This window comes from Hyperolius riggenbachi, chromosome 8 (assembly GCF_040937935.1).
Source record: "Hyperolius riggenbachi isolate aHypRig1 chromosome 8, aHypRig1.pri, whole genome shotgun sequence".
Classification (NCBI taxonomy): domain Eukaryota; kingdom Metazoa; phylum Chordata; class Amphibia; order Anura; family Hyperoliidae; genus Hyperolius; species Hyperolius riggenbachi.
This window is the reverse complement of record NC_090653.1, coordinates 243,818,097-243,832,115: the sequence shown is the minus strand read 5'-3', so window position 1 is coordinate 243,832,115 and position 14,019 is coordinate 243,818,097. Positions and strand designations below refer to the sequence as shown.

The following is a 14,019-nucleotide window of genomic DNA, read 5'->3' as shown; positions in this document are numbered from 1 at the left end:
ATTCATGGAACTATCTACGGACACAACCATGACATAATAAGAAATGACAAGAAGCTTGAGAGGAACGGTGTTTAGGGTAAGGGTAAGTAGTCATCATGTCTCTGTTTTATCCTTCTTTGTAATGATTGTGTTTTGTAAATCAAGAAAGCTGAGATCGGAACACAGTGGAGCATTATGGAGTCCACTGAATCTTAAAGCAGTAGATCTTGGTGGTGGCAGGTAAGGTCAAATTAGTGTGGTTATTGTTGGGGTCAGGATGGCAGTAGTGCCATACTACGAATTAGGTTGAAAAACAAGTCTAATGAAAGCTGTACTGGATATTACTGCCACAGGAGATGTGTATGTAAAGAGGAACTCCAGTGAAAATAATGCAATAAAATTTGATTTAGTCAGTGTTTGCCCATTGTAAAATCTTTCCTCTCCCTGATTTACATTCTGCCATTTAACATATGGTGACATTTTTACTGCTGGCAGGTGATGTCAGTGGAAGGAGATGCTGCTTGGTTTTTTTGGCAATTAGAAACAGCTGTAAACAGCTGTTATTTGCCACAATACAATAAGGCTGCCTCAGCGTGATGTCAGAACCATGGTCCGGACATCACATTGTGGGAGGGGTTTCACCACAATATCAGCCATACAGAGCCCCCTGATGATCTGTTTGTGAAAAGGAAAAGATTTCTCATGGGAAAGGGGAGTATCATCAGCTACTGATTGGGATGAAGTTCAATTCTTACTTACAGTTTCTCTTTAAGCACTATAACCACCATCAACCTGACTATATACTAGCCTATGCACTCATGCAAGGGCCATGCTCCACACACGCACCTGATTTCACACCATCATCTTTTATTTTACTTGGTAGGCAGGGGCATGGCATTGTGGCACATTGACAGCCCCCTTGTCAACCTACTATATTACAAGCAAGTCTTTGCTTCAAAACACAGGATGATGTATGGTCAGGTGGACAGGCAGGGGTGTGGCTATAGTCAGCCTCCTGTGCCAGGAGGTAGTAAAAACAGAATGACCTATTACTGCTCTTTACAGAGGTGTCTTGCAAAACTAACACTTGTGGGAGGATGGTGAGTGTGCACAGAAGGCTCAGGCTCCAAAGATTTTGAGTTTGACTCTAGGGATGACTAGATTATTAGATCCCACTGATGTGAGGTTGTGGGATATTCAGTGCAGCTGCGATAATTATTACATATGGCCAGGGACTAGATTGTGAAAAGGATTTTGATACCAGCGGGCCATTTGTCTCATTTTTTAAATTCTCCATTGTAAAGTAAACATAAGGCAGGGGGGAAAAAATTACACCTACCTGGGGCTCCTTCTATCCCTTTGTAGTTTTTGAGGTCCCTTGGTGTCCTCCAGGTTCCCTCAATTGTTCCGTTGTCATCCCAACTAAAGTCTGCGACCCAGCTGGGTTGCGCACTATGGCGCATGTGCTGTCCTGGCTGCATGCCTCTTTGATTGTGCTCCCGTGGCTGGGAGACTTGTAACTGCGCATACCCACAAGAGTGCGATCAACAAAGTATGCGACTCAGCCATTCACTGACTTTACTTGGGGTGACAGCGGAAATATGGAGAGACCCCAAGGGAGACTATGGGGGGCTTGAAGAAGTCCCATTAAATGTCAACTTTATTCGCCCGCCCCAGTTGTCCTTTGAGAGCAAGGAGTGAATTAAGTGAGCATTTAGTATTATGTGGCAGTGGTGGAGATGGTTTGTTAATGCTTAAAGTGGTCTGAAACTCTGACATAACATTCAATAAAAATGTGTTTTCCTACGTTTTATTACTCATACAGTTATCATATTTGCTTTTGTGCACACCTAATATTGTCTGTTTACAAATTTCCAAAGTGTAGTTTTTCTTGCCCTGAAAGCTGGCATTGCATTTTATTATTTTTCTATTATAATTTATTTTGATTATATATTAAAACCTTCTAATGAGCTATTCTGAACTCTGTGTGTGCCTGAAGCAGAGACAGTTTCACAGAGCGTGTTTGTTTACATTCCAGTGTTGATACATTTGTGTTTAACAAGTAAAAAAGATACTGTTATCTACAGTTTGGATGCAGATTTGAAGCTGAATAGCAGGAGAAAATCAGTGATGTTCTGCTAGAATTTTTTTCTGGGATAGTAGCTTTTGAGGGATCTTTTAGAGCAAAGTAGAAATGCTGGCTTTCAGACCACTTTAACATGGGCATTCTGTATAAACTGCAGGCAGTGCAGGTTTTCATGTGGAAGGCCTGTGGAAGGGACAAAGCAATAGTCCATCCCTGATATAATTAAATGCAAATACTAAAGTTGGCAGATTTTCCAGTAGCATGAGGTGTTTAATTTTCACCATGTTCCTTAGGTGAACGTAGAAAGAATTTACTGCTGTAGAGATTTGATTTCTGAAGTTTAATTTCCCACCAGTTTATACACCCCAAGCTCTGCAGATGGTGAAAGCTAAGTAGATGTGTGGCTCCCGTGCCCAGTGGTAATGATTAGGAGTGGAGTTGTTTTACGGAATTTCAGTGACAAGCACTTCAGCTTCATCAGCATTTAATTTAAATTAGTTGTCATTCATCCACTCTTGCAGTTTTTATGGTTGAAGCTGGGCCTGTCATGCCAGGTTTGAAGCATGAATATAATTGTGTGTCATTGGCATAGCAATCGTACAACAAGAGGATGTGTGCAGCACCAAGCTGAACCTGACTCATCTGGCTGCAAACTTAGCCTGATTGGCCCTGCCCTGCAGGAGTTAGTCCACGCAAAACATTTTGCACATTAACAGGGGTGCCACAAGTAGACCCCCCCCCCCCATGCCCCAATGAAAGGGGAGAAGCATGAACCCTCTCACTGCTCAGAAGGGAGCTGAGAGGTGCAGACACCCCCCCAGCATGGCCACCACCAGGGAGAGCAGTCCACACCCACCCCCCAAAGGATAGGTACCTACCTTGTAACGCATTGCATCCATCTGTGTCGGTATACAAATGTGCAAAACTAGAGTGACTCAGTCTGGATTTTCAGTCTGGATTTAAACACGTCCAGGGATGGAGCTGTCCTGATCTGCTGAAGTAAGGAGTATCTCCAGACTCTTGTACTAAAATACTTTTTGTGAATTACTGCTTAGTAGTTTCTCAAGTTAAAAGGCCCAGGCATAAAAATGTCTCTCAAGACAGGCGATGGAGGACGGTTTGTGCAACAATTGCTCCGTGTGTACGCAGCAAGTGACAAAGACTGTCTGCAGACAAGCCCTAGCACGAGAGATCAAACCGTTCAATCCCTCACAAGTTTTGTAGTGCAACCCGTATTGCAATTTAGAGCTGTTGAGCTTGGAAGCAGATGATGATGATCACTTTAGTCCGTGGCAGACTGCTTCTGTTGTTAGATCACTCAGTATGTTGCCGCGTGTGTTGCTGGCGCGAATTGTCGCTCAAAACTGCACGCTGCAATCTTCTGTCTTTAGTTCCCGCCTCACAGCTAAAGGCATTTGTATGGGGTGTGTATGTACCCAAAGACTTGAGCTAGCCATACAAACATAGATTTTTCCGTTGGATACGATCAATGGGGATCAAATCAAACAAACTTTTTGACTGATTTCTGACCGATTCTGGCCTAAAGTCGATTGGAAGTATTGATCGGACCAGACAAAAAATTTAGGTTGATCGGGAGCAGGGCGGGAGTGGCAGTTGACTAGTACAATGCTATGTTTCAATCGATTTTTAAAGATTCTGGAATGTATTAAAACTTGATCCTTTGTGTGTGGCAGGAAACTATTCGTTGAGGAATTGATCGTTTTAGAATAATGGGATGTATACAGTAAACTGTTAAACAGTATTACGAGTGTAAAGTCTTACTGCACAATGAGTTGAGCAGATTGCAATATATTACATGTATAGTTGCATACAGTAGTTATTTGGGTTAAAAAAAGACATACGTCCATCGAGTTCAAATAGACAATAAACTGCAACACTAGACTACACCCTCACATATCCCTGCAATTCATTATGCTCTACAGTACTCATCCTGCGTAAAAATGCACAACTCTGCTTAACGCAGTTTACTGCATACACCCTAATGGGTGAAAATCAAAATGTTTCTGGCTAGCTTTGGGGATTATTATTATTATTATTGATTTATAAAGCGCCAACATATTCCGTGGCGCTGTACAAAGTAGGAAAAAAACATGGGGTACATAATAATACAGACAATGCTATACACCAAAATACAAGATACATAATTAGTGACAAAATACGAAGAATGATACAAAAGCAAATTATAGAATTGGTAATGACAGTGATAAAATTAACATGATGAATAAAATGTATAATGGTTACCAAAACACTGGCGAACTGAGGGGGCTATTCCGGGTGTCTGGAACCTCCCCCCTGCACTGAGCTGTGTATTCAGCCAGGGAAGCCCGCATAATATAAACAGCCTCATTCTCCCTCCCTTCTTACTTCTGGTGCTTCCCTCCAGCTAATAGAATGAGAGAGGCAGCCCAGCTTCCCTCACAAGAAGATGCAGCCTGCAGTGAGAGAATGTTGATTATGGAGTCCTGGACTCTCCACAGCACAGAAGTGTCCGACATGATGAAATTAGAGTGCAGGCAAGCTGGTAAATATGCACAGCATGATGCAGAGCTTGCCTGGACTCAGGGTCCGTGGGCAAACATCTGTCTGGTCTCTCCCCATTGTTATAATGACTGCATGTGTGGGTAAGGTGTTTAACAAGCTGAAAAGTTTTTGACAGTCCCTAGACTCCAGGAGGGCTTCTTTCTGACTTGTGTGAGAGACTGACAGGGACAGGAGTCCGATTACAGGCAAGTAGCCTGTCTGATGTGGGACTGCAATACTGATAAGTTCTCTGCTCCATCTCAGGCTATTCTCAATTTCTCCACTTCTCTCTCTGGGCTAGTGCACGCCAAAATGACAATAGCAATTGCTAGCAATTTGTGAGTGTGATTTTGTGAAGTGATTTTCAGAGCGATTTTTGAATGAATTGCTCAAAAACATGCTACATGCAGTATACCTGCGATTTTGAAAAAATCACAACGCTGCTGTGGGAACACCCACATAGGGTAACATTAGTCAAGCGCTTTTCAAATCACTGTTGATTTGAAAAACGCTCAGAAGCACTCTTGGTGTGCACCAGCCTCCTTCATTCACCTTTGTTTCCCTCTTCCCCTAGAGCTGGCTGTGTGTTCTTGTCATACAGGAAAGCTAAATAAAAGTGCAATCCTGGTGAGGCAAAATATTATTATTTAGTATTTATATAGCGCCGCCATCTTCCGCAGATGCATATATCCCTGCATCATATGGGTATCGCTTGCGCTATGTGACACTATGTAGCATATTCCACTGAATTGTCCAAACTAAGTCTATCTTATCTGTACCCCGTTCACATTTGCTGCTACCAGAAGCCCTCAGAAACACTCGTGTCCTTGAGTACTTCCAAAGATAGGCAGCTCCGTAATACGCCAGCGCACTTTTGTGCATGGGCAGTATGGAGCCACCTGTATTCGGAAGCACTCGGGGACATACGTGCTTCTGGACCTTTCAGGAACCCCCCCCTTAAAAATCCTGCGTTTGCCCCTGCAAAACACAAAAGGGGGAGAGAGCCCTGCCCTTGCGGGCTTACAATCTAAAGGGAATGGGGGGAAACAAGAGAAGGGGTAGTATGCAGCAAATATATAGAGGCTGTGTGTTTTAGGACACCTAGTAGGAGTGCAATTTGGTCTTAGGACAAAGGGAAGTGGCCTAAGGTAGCGCATATGCTTGTCGGAACAAGTGTGTTTTTAGAGAGCGTTTAAAGGCAACGAAGGTTGGCGAGTGACGGATGTGTTGTTGGAGGGCATTCCAGAGGAGGGGTGAAGCGCGTGCAAAATCTTGTAAGCGTGAATGTGAGGAGGTGATTCTAGAGGAGGACAACAGAAGATCATGTGCCGATCTGAGATTGCGATTGGGTTTGTATCTGGAAATTAGTAAAGATATGTACCGGGGAGAGAGATTGTGGAGAGCTTTGTAGGTTAGGGTTAGGAGTTTGAACTGAATCCTCTGGTTAATTTGCAGCCAGTGAAGAGCTTGACAAAGAGGGTCGGCAGAGGAAGATCGAGAAGAAAGATGAATGAGACGAGCAGCTGAGTTCAGTACTGACTGGAGCGGGGCCAGGCTGTTAGAAGGTAGTCCACAGAGTAGTATGTTGCAGTAGTCCAGAAGAGAAATTATGAGAGCATGTATTAACATTTTAGTTGTGTCTTGAGTGAGAAAAGGACGGATGCGAGATATGTTTTTGAGTTGGAGATGGCAGGAGCTGGTTATGGAGTGAACAAGAGGAATAAAAGAGAGAGAAGAGTCGAATATTACCCCCAAGCACCGAGCTTTGGGAACTGAAGTTATGGGAGCGTTATTAACATGTATTGTTACTTCAGGCAGGGAGGTGGACAGAGACAGTGGAAAAATTATTGGTTCAGTTTTACTCATATTAAGTTTTAGGAAGCGCTAGGACATGAAAGAGGATATAGCAGACAAGCAGTCAGGAACACGTTTAAGGAGGGAGTTACGATCTGGGTCAGAGAGGTACAGTTGTGTATCGTCTGCATAGAGGTGGTATTGAAACCCGAATGAGTTGATTAAATCACCAAGACCGTGCATGTAGATGGAAAAGAGGAGAGGACCAAGGACAGAGCCTTGAGGAACCCCGACAGACAAAGCATGAGGAGAAGAGATCTGATCTGAGTAGGAGACTGTGAAGGACCTTCCAGAGAGGTAGGAAGATAACCATGTGAGAGCAAGGCCCTTTATTCCTACATTTGAAAGTATTTGTAGGAGTAAGGTGTGGTCGACAGTATCAAATGCTGATGACAGGTCAAGAAGGATGAGTATGGAAAATTGACCTTTGGATTTAGCTGTAAGAAGGTCATTGGCCACTTTGGTAAGGGTTGTTTCCGTGGAGTGGTTAGAGCGAAAGCCAGACTGGAACTGATCAAGTAGGGAGTTAGCAGATAAATAATGGCTTAATTCTGCATGTATATGGCGTTCAAGTAGTTTGGATGCAAATGGGAGAAGTGACACTGGGCGGTAGTTGGCAAGTGTGGTAGGATCTAGAGAAGGTTTTTTAAGTAGTGGTGTCACAACAGCTTTTTTGAGTGGGGACGGAAAGATGCCAGTAGAGAGGGACAGGTTAAATAGAGTTGTTAGTGCAGGCAAGAGAGATGAGGATAGGGAATGTCTGTCTTGTTGAGCTGAGATTAAGGCATGGTCACTTAAGCCTGTGCCAGTCTTTCTTTTTCTCCATTGTAGAGTTGTCATCCATAAGTGCCATTAGATGTCTGATGTATGTGGAAGCAATGACAGCAAAGGCAGTCAACAAATAATTGCTGTACTTTAGCACCACTGAGCCCAGATTTGAGCATGTCCACCCATCAAGGCTGAGGTTGTCCCCAAACTGTTGAGGTGAAAGTCCTTCAAGGAAGTAATATTTTATAAGCTCTTTGATTTGGCAGCTGGCATTGTAAGGGAGGAGCAAGGGCATATCTGGGTAATATAGCGCCAATGGCAAACACTGAACACCGCCCCTCCCTTAGCATAGATGGCGGTAGGTTTCCCCCAGTATAAGTACCCCCCAAGTATCCCCTCAGTATAGGTAGGAGGAGGTGTCCCCCAGTATAAATAGCCCCCCCAATATAGGTAGTGACAGGTGTGTCCCCAATATAACCAGCCCCCCCCCCCCCAGTATATGTAGTGGAAGAGGTCTCCCATGATAAGTAGCCCCCCCCCCTCCCCCAGTATAGGTAGTAAGAGATGTCCTCCAGTATAATAATATAAGGTTTGAACACCCGAGAGGAATCCCTTAGTATGATGATGGAGCATGAGGGAGAAGGGGGCAGCCATGGCGCCCATGGTGCTTTGGCACCCATGGCACATGCTATGCTGTACCCCTCTAGATTTACCTCTGGGGAGGAGTAAATGGTTTGCTGATCTAACCACCCATCTGAGTTAATTTTCACAATAGATATTACAAGTATTGAAAAAGCTAAATAAGCATCATAAAGACACACAAAGTGGACTGTTTTACCCAGGAAAGGTTTCGTAAAGAGTACCTGAACTCAGAATTTCCTCTCTGCTCTAAAAGATAAGCAACAGCATAATAACCTTTAAAGAAGAAACATTTCCTTGTTACAGCTTATAGAGCTCCTTCAGAGAGGCTGCAGTGTAGTTTGCTGGGAGCACAGAAAGGGTTAACCTCCTGTGTTTGCATATAAGCTCAGAATTTGGCAGAGCTTAATGTTGTAAATGGAGAATTAGGCAGGCTGTTTTCTTTAAAGAGACTCTGTAACAAAATTTCTGCCTTATTTTCTCTATCCTATAAGTTCCTATACCTGTTCTAATGTGGTCTGGATTACTGCAGCCTTTTCTAGTTGTACTGTCTTCTTTTCTTTGTCAAGCTTTGTCGAGCCAGAGAGGAATGCACTGCCTCTGATGTGATAGCGAGAAGTTATGCAAGCCCCCTCCAAGCCCCCTGCAGGCTCTGTGTGTGTGCTTTGCTTATTAGTCACAGACAGCTCTCTGCTCTCAATTTCAGCTTGTCTGAGGGGGAAGGGAGATTCCCATGGAGTTCACTATGTAATAAAAAATTGTAGTATACTGTAACATTATATATATATATATATATATATATATATATATATATATATACACACACACACAAACATCACTTCCTGGTTAGCGGCCATGTTTTTTGTTTAATCGCCTAAAACTGGCGATTAAAAGCCAGGATCACGACAGGGAGCTGCGGAAATAGCAAAGAGGGATCTAGGAGATCACAGTGACTTGATAGGTATGTTTTTTATAGTACAAATCGGACAGTACAGATTCTCTTTAAACACACACAGGGTAGATTTCTCTGTTTTTTCCTTGCCTCCTGTGAAAAGTTCAGGTCTGCTTTAATTCTGCTGTTTTGTGATTTGGACAATTCTGATTTACAAAATAACCAAGCAGATGACTCCTTTTTTTTTCATTGCTTCCGTTTTTTTGGCTTTTTGAATCTCCCATGTGCTTATTATAACTGCTGATTCCTCATAAATGAGCAGGTGTGCCACCAGTACATTTCTGCAAAGACCAGAGAAAGGAGGGGATGGGAGTTTACAATCTGAAGTGGGTGAAAGTTGGCAATAGAAGAAAGTGGGAAAGTAGTTTTCTACCAATCTAGGAAGTTAAAGGTCAGGGTAGGTCAAGCATGAGGTAAGGTCATCTATCACAGCTCATTTTATATACCAAATATTCTGAGCCCCGTTGAACTAAATGGTGGTTGGTTTTCATAAAGAGACTTACTACCCTAATCTACACATATGTAGACTTTTTCCTATACTTACTGTGCTTTTCCGTAACTATTATTACGTACTTACATAGCACTGACATCTGCTGTAGTGCTTTGCACAGGACAAAGTCATGTAAGTGACTGACTTTCAGAGGAGGTCACTATCTAATCTCTATCGTAGTCACAGTGCAATGTCCCTCTCTAAAGCCTCATGCACATGCCTGACTTAAGTCGGCTGAGGCAGCCGATAACGACCACCTCAGCCAACAATCAGTCATGAGTATACGACAACCAACGCCCCCCGACGCCCCAACCCCGCGATCGATCTGCTAGACGAAAAAACCCGATCCCAGCGATGCTGAACCCATTGTTTGTGCCACTCCCCGCTCACCATGTGACGTCACGCATGCAGCACTCGTTGTCCCTCCGTCGCCCGCCGCATAGCAACACAGTGCGTCGTCAGCTACGCAGCTGACGCATGTGTGTGCAGCTGGCCTGGCCGGGGGAGGTGAGGGTCCGCGGGGCCGCAACCGCCGAAAGCAGTAACGGCGACTGATTGGCAGCTGCCACCATGCCAGCAGCAGTATCATCCACTGATTAGCAGCTGCCACTGTGGCAGTAGCTCTATGCCTGCATATTGAAAGCGACATGCTAACTGCACACAGTATATGTGTTATTTCCGTGGAAATAATTATTTGACAAAATATCACAGGCATAGCGTACCAAACGGCAATCAGCAAGAGCTGTGTTTCATTTCACTAGTTTGGCCCCCAGCACTCTCCAGAATGGAGATATGGCCCTTGGCCTAAAAAGTTTGGGCACCCCTGATTTAAACCCTTCACTATTTACTTACAATGGGGTGACTTTTGCAGGGACGGTCCAATGCCATGAATTTTTTTTAGAAACTAGAAGATGCTTTTACAGTTGTAGTGCCTGTTGGCAAACAGAAAAAGCGCACCTTGAAAACAAAACAAGGTGTCTGAAATTGTAAATCAGTCTACAAGGCTCTAGGGAACAGAACATCAATGTAATAGTTCCCTAGCAGAAGGCCAAGGACCTTACTCAGAATACGGGGAGCACAGCTCCTGAATCCCTCAGGTAATAAATCGATCACTTCTCTACTTGCTTTGAAAAAGCCCTTGGATGTGGCACCTGGGTGTCAGAAGTTCTAAACAAGGAACATTTGAAAATAACTCTTTATAAACAGATCGTCAAGATCTGTTTATAATCTCAAATAAAAAAAATAAATTAAAAAAACATTAAAGAGAGACAGTCAGATATAGGCGTTTGTAGTCATCTCTGAACCTGATCTAGCTGTAAAATATAACTTGCCTGGGAAATCTCCTTTGCTGAATTATTTAAAATGTACCAGAGACGGGGGCCCCTGCAATAAAGTATACATACCTGGGGTCTCCTCCAGCCCCCTCCGGCCTGATCGCTCCCTCGCCATCCTCTTCTCCCTCTCTGTTCGCCTGCAATTGGCCCCGGAAAATCCGTCAGTTGGGGCCAGTCGACGCATGTGCAGTCCGGCCAGGCGAGCTCCCCTGTCTCGCCAGGAGTGCAGAACGCTCCAGACAACGTGAACACGGCTGGAGCGCACAAAAGGAGAGGGAGAGGAGGACGCTGTGTGAGCGATCAGGCCGGAGGGGGCTGGAGAAAGCCCCAGGTATGTATATTTTATCGCGGGGGCCGCGTCTCAGGTTCCCTTTAACGGTATCATTTTATCACACTTCAGCTCTGTGCTAACTCAAGGATCCAAAAAGAACGCAAACAAGCTTGGTCCAGAGATAGATGAAGACAAAATGGGGCCTGAGGCATGGTAGTAGCTTTGACTCCTCAATATAGCCGTTCTGGTCAGCTGAGGTAGAAGAGGGGTCAAAGAAGGTGGCATCCAGGCCCCTTGACATCCACTATGCCCCAGGCACTTGCCTAGGTTGCCTTGTGGATGATCCAGCCCTGGCTTGGCTTTATCATTATCTGCCACTGGGCTCTTTTTTGTGACCTGATGAAGCGGACTTACAGACCCACAAAAGGTGTTGCCTGTAGAGCCTAAAAAAATGTTTGCCTGTTGCAGTTTCTGATCTTTTCATTTAAGGCCCTCTTCACACTGCACGCGTTGGCATCCGGATTTCGGCAACGGGTGCAGGAGGCAGACACGCACGACATTGGAAGTGCATAGACTGCACTGTCTGATGTTCACACTGCATGCGTTCCGGACCAGTGCGGTCCGCAAACGCATGCTGCATGCATTTTTTCATGAAATGTGCTGCTGACCCATTCACTACAGTGAATGGGTATCAGCCATGCAACGCTTACAAACGCAGATGGCGTGCGTTCCTACGTGTTGCCTTCTGAACGCACGGCCATCTGCGCTTGGTAATATGAACAGGGCCTAAGTCCACCTTCTTCCTCCTTTTTATATGTTTTTAAAATTGTTAAGTTTTTGATACCTTTTTCTTCCTATGTAGACTATAAAAATGCTGACTACCTTACTGCCTGGGGTTTCTGACTCCTGACATACTAGTCAATTTGCATGTAATACAGTTATGGTTCCTTTTTCATATATTCCTCTAAACAATTCCATTTTTTTGCAACTTAATGAGCATGTGTTATCATTATCCCAAACCATCCCCCCCCCCCCCGCCCCCCCCATACCCAGTAAACTTGGCAAACTCCTGGTGGTTAGTCTAGAGATGGACAGGGGAGTGAAATTGTGCTGAAACTTCTCCCACAGTGTGATGACATGACCATGGTCCCGTCCTGACAGTTTGCTGTTAGTGAACCTTGTTGCATTGTGGGAAATGATGGCTTTTTCCAACTGCCAAGCAAGCAATATCTCCCTCTGTGCATAGAATTCTCAGTAAACAAACATTCTGCCCATGCAAGGTTACAATCTAAAGGAATAGGTAAACAGTGGAGGTCACTGCCCCATGTTGTTTTCAAATGACTGACAAGCTTTCCTTTGCATTCTCATGAGAGTCTGCCATCCAATCCAAAAGAACCAGTCAGCGCCCACTAAAAGCGGCTACCTGTGCTAAACAACACCTGCAAAGCAACAGTCTGCACTTGCTAAAAACACCAGTCAGCACCTACTTAAATTTCCAGCAGGTGCCAGGCAATAATCAGTACTATATTGGCAGGAGATGAGCCATTAAGTGATCTCAAGGCACTGCAAAGCATAATAGTTTAAACTTTATTGTCAAGTGGACAGGAACCCAACGAAGGAGTTGGCAGAAAGAGACAGCGGATGAAGCGTGGATGGAGGTTGAGTCTTGTGGCAGCATTCACAACTAATTGCAGAGGTGAGAGTTTGATATGAGACAAGGACAGGAGGGTAGGCTGTTGAAGTAGTCTAGAAAAGAAATAATGGGAGCGCACAATAAGAATTTTAGAGATCTCCCGAGTTTAAAATGGAGCCTAGTTTGGAGAAGCAGAGCAGATAGAAGAGGCAGGGCTTGGAGATGCTGTGGCAGGCTCGGAGTTACATCACTGGAGCCAATAGGCACAGATGTCCTGGCACCCTAAACTTCGCCCTCCATGAACCTAAAAGTGTGCTGGCTGGCCCAGCTGTCACTTCTCCCTTACCTGTCATAGGTAGCTACAGGTGTCTCTTAGCATTAGGTAGCCAGAGGTAACCTCAGTATTAAGTAGCTAGTGGTGCCCCGGACTAAAGGGAGATCTCATCAGTGGAATGCAGAGAGCAGGTGGAGTAACCTCTTATTTACACTCCACTCAGGACTCTGCACAGGGAAGGAAGGAGGCGCTAGGGGAAGGAACCACCCCTCCATCATCAGGTGCCTGTAGGCACGTGCCTACAGTGCCTTATGGTAAATCCGGCCATGTGCTTTGGGCACATGAATACAATAACCTACCTCCCAACAGCAGCGTTTCTTCAATGCAGAGGCAGCTGGTATGGTCAGGTGAGTAGACAGAGAACAAAGCTATGCTGTGGTGGTTGTACTCCAGTATCAGGAAGCACAGATGCAAAAAGACTTGTCAGTGCTCTTTACAGTCTCTCTTTTCACAATAGGTAAAGCAGAGAGAGTGATTAGCCTGCATATAATGCAGCCTCACCCTTATTGGACACTGTGTAAAAAGTGACTAAATTGTACCTGAGACCAATGAAACATAAGGATTTATACATACCTGGAGCTTCCTCCAGCCCCCTGTAGTCCATGGGCCCTCTCAGTGTCCATCCATTCCTGTCCGTTCTCCCACAGTCACCTCCCATAAAGTCCCTGACTTAGCCAGTCAGGGACTACTGCACATGCACAGTTTCAAGCCTTAACTAACTGTGCAGGCGCAGAGCGCTCCCGGCTACGGGAGCACGACCAAGAAGGTGCGTGGCCAGGAATGTGCATGCGCAGCAGTCCCCGACTACCAGGCTGATGTCGGTAGAATAGATGGACCAGTCGGACACCGAGGGAGCCCACAGTCTACAGGGAGCTGGAGGAAGCCCTAGGTAAGTATACATCCTTGTGCTGCATTGGTCTAAGGGTGGCCACACACGATACAATAAAATGATCCGATTTTACAGAAAATCGAAAGCTTTTTTTTTCATTCGACTGAAAAATCTGATCGGATTTCCCGGTTTCTCGATTTGTATCTATCCGGAATGCCATATATTTTTCTTCAATTTCTCTAAAGATTGTATGGTGTGTGTTAGATTGTCAATTTATTAATATACACACCCAAGCAATTTTCTCAGAAT

The 14,019-nt window shown here is 44.7% G+C and overlaps 1 long non-coding RNA gene across 4 annotated transcripts in view; it reads right to left on the bottom strand.

Moving 5' to 3' along the window:
• Positions 1 to 14,019, bottom strand: part of LOC137527704 (uncharacterized) — a 667,489-nt gene that overhangs the window by 369,252 nt on the left and 284,218 nt on the right. The window contains exon 5 of one of the 4 annotated variants that reach the window (XR_011023199.1): positions 12,519 to 12,660. The exons of the other annotated variants lie outside the window; for them this stretch is intronic. This is a non-coding gene — a long non-coding RNA (uncharacterized lncRNA). Of the gene's footprint in view, positions 1 to 12,518; positions 12,661 to 14,019 lie in introns of those variants that run through there. 4 annotated transcript variants of the gene reach the window in all.